Here is a 2,500-nt window from a genome sequence, read left to right as displayed (position 1 = left end):
GTTGCTTCGGCAGGTGAGTTGTTACACACTCCTTAGCGGATTCCGACTTCCATGGCCACCGTCCTGCTGTCTTAAGCAACCAACGCCTTTCATGGTTTCCCATGAGCGTCGATTCGGGCGCCTTAACTCGGCGTTTGGTTCATCCCACAGCGCCAGTTCTGCTTACCAAAAGTGGCCCACTTGGCACTCCGATCCGAGTCGTTTGCTCGCGGCTTCAGCATATCAAGCAAGCCGGAGATCTCACCCATTTAAAGTTTGAGAATAGGTTGAGGTCGTTTCGGCCCCAAGGCCTCTAATCATTCGCTTTACCGGATGAGACTCGTACGAGCACCAGCTATCCTGAGGGAAACTTCGGAGGGAACCAGCTACTAGATGGTTCGATTAGTCTTTCGCCCCTATACCCAGCTCCGACGATCGATTTGCACGTCAGAATCGCTACGGACCTCCATCAGGGTTTCCCCTGACTTCGTCCTGGCCAGGCATAGTTCACCATCTTTCGGGTCCCAACGTGTACGCTCTAGGTGCGCCTCACCTCGCAATGAGGACGAGACGCCCCGGGAGTGCGGAGGCCGCCGCCCCGTGAAGGGCGGGGAAGCCCCATCCTCCCTCGGCCCGCGCAAGGCGAGACCTTCACTTTCATTACGCCTTTAGGTTTCGTACAGCCCAATGACTCGCGCACATGTTAGACTCCTTGGTCCGTGTTTCAAGACGGGTCGTGAAATTGTCCAAAGCTGAAGCGCCGCTGACGGGAGCGATTATTCCGCCCGAGAGCATCCCGAGCCAACAGCGGCGCGGGTCCGGGGCCGGGCCAGGTAGGTCCGTCATCCGGGAAGAACCGCGCGCGCTTGCCGGGAGCCCGAGCGCCCAAAGGGGCGAATCGACTCCTCCAGATATACCGCCGGGCAGCCAGCCAGGACACCGGGGCTCTGCCCAACAGACGCGAACCGAGGCCCGCGGAAGGACAGGCTGCGCACCCGGGCCGTAGGCCGGCACCCAGCGGGTCGCGACGTCCTACTAGGGGAGAAGTGCGGCCCACCGCACACCGGAACGGCCCCACCCCGCGGCGAGTGGAAAGGCAACCGGACACGACCCCGCCGCGGATTGCTCCGCGCGGGCGGCCGGCCCCATCTGCCGAGGGCGGAGGCCAGTGGCCGGATGGGCGTGAATCTCACCCGTTCGACCTTTCGGACTTCTCACGTTTACCCCAGAACGGTTTCACGTACTTTTGAACTCTCTCTTCAAAGTTCTTTTCAACTTTCCCTCACGGTACTTGTTCGCTATCGGTCTCGTGGTCATATTTAGTCTCAGATGGAGTTTACCACCCACTTGGAGCTGCACTCTCAAGCAACCCGACTCGAAGGAGAGGTCCCGCCGACGCTCGCACCGGCCGCTACGGGCCTGGCACCCTCTACGGGCCGTGGCCTCATTCAAGTTGGACTTGGGCTCGGCGCGAGGCGTCGGGGTAGTGGACCCTCCCAAACACCACATGCCACGACAGGCGGCAGCCTGCGGGGTTCGGTGCTGGACTCTTCCTGTTCGCTCGCCGCTACTGGGGGAATCCTTGTTAGTTTCTTTTCCTCCGCTTAGTAATATGCTTAAATTCAGCGGGTAGTCTCGCCTGCTCTGAGGTCGTTGTACGAGGTGTCGCACGCCACACCGCCAGCCGGCTGTGCACGCTACCGAGTAAGTACCGGTATGCGAACCGCCAGGCGACGGGCGCGCATCGCACGTTTAAGGAGGCGCGGCCGGCCCCACAGGCGGCCGCGACGCTCCCAGGTCTGCGAAGCGGGGCAAACGCCGCGCGCTTCAGTATACGTAGCCGACCCTCAGCCAGACGTGGCCCGGGAACGGAATCCATGGACCGCAATGTGCGTTCGAAACGTCGATGTTCATGTGTCCTGCAGTTCACATGTCGACGCGCAATTTGCTGCGTTCTTCATCGACCCACGAGCCGAGTGATCCACCGTCCTGGGTGATCTTTTCTTAGTTTACACTGTCTCTTTCAAGACAGTTGCATAGGCGGGACGTAGGCGTGTGGCGGCCCCTGTTCAAGCGTTCTGTGTCCAACGGCCTCACGGCCGATGGGCGTCGTACGGCTCCACACCGGAGCGGACAGGCAGTCGGGCGAAAGTCATTCAAAACCGGCGCCAGGCGCCAGGTGCCGCAGGCCAGCCGCTCCAGCGCTTCAGCGCTCGTACCACACAACATTGGCGTTAGTTTTGAGAAGCACGCGTGGTTCCGCACGCGGCGCACGGCTACTGCGAGCCGTACAGGTAGCGTGTTGCGCGACACGACACGCACATCGAAAGACATGCAGTCTAGTCGGTAATGATCCTTCCGCAGGTTCACCTACGGAAACCTTGTTACGACTTTTACTTCCTCTAAATGATCAAGTTTGGTCATCTTTCCGGTAGCATCGGCAACGACAGAGTCAATGCCGCGTACCAGTCCGAAGACCTCACTAAATCATTCAATCGGTAGTAGCGACGGGCGGTGTGTA

At 60.2% G+C, this 2,500-nt stretch overlaps 2 non-coding genes across 2 annotated transcripts in view; both read right to left on the bottom strand.

Moving 5' to 3' along the window:
* The window catches only part of LOC124562802, a 4,218-nt gene extending 2,586 nt beyond the window's left edge, over window positions 1–1,632 (bottom strand). The window contains exon 1 of the ribosomal RNA XR_006969631.1: window positions 1–1,632. This exon is cut by the window's left edge and continues 2,586 nt beyond it. This is a non-coding gene — a ribosomal RNA (large subunit ribosomal RNA).
* A 188-nt stretch (window positions 1,633–1,820) lies between these two features.
* Window positions 1,821–1,975, bottom strand: LOC124562798. The gene has a single exon (XR_006969627.1). It is a non-coding gene; the product is annotated as a 5.8S ribosomal RNA (ribosomal RNA).
* Between the last annotated feature and the right edge of the window lie 525 nt (window positions 1,976–2,500).

The sequence above is a fragment of the Schistocerca americana genome, unplaced genomic scaffold, assembly GCF_021461395.2.
Source record: "Schistocerca americana isolate TAMUIC-IGC-003095 unplaced genomic scaffold, iqSchAmer2.1 HiC_scaffold_1184, whole genome shotgun sequence".
Taxonomy (NCBI): Eukaryota; Metazoa; Arthropoda; class Insecta; order Orthoptera; family Acrididae; genus Schistocerca; species Schistocerca americana.
This window is presented reverse-complemented; position numbering and strand designations above follow the sequence as displayed.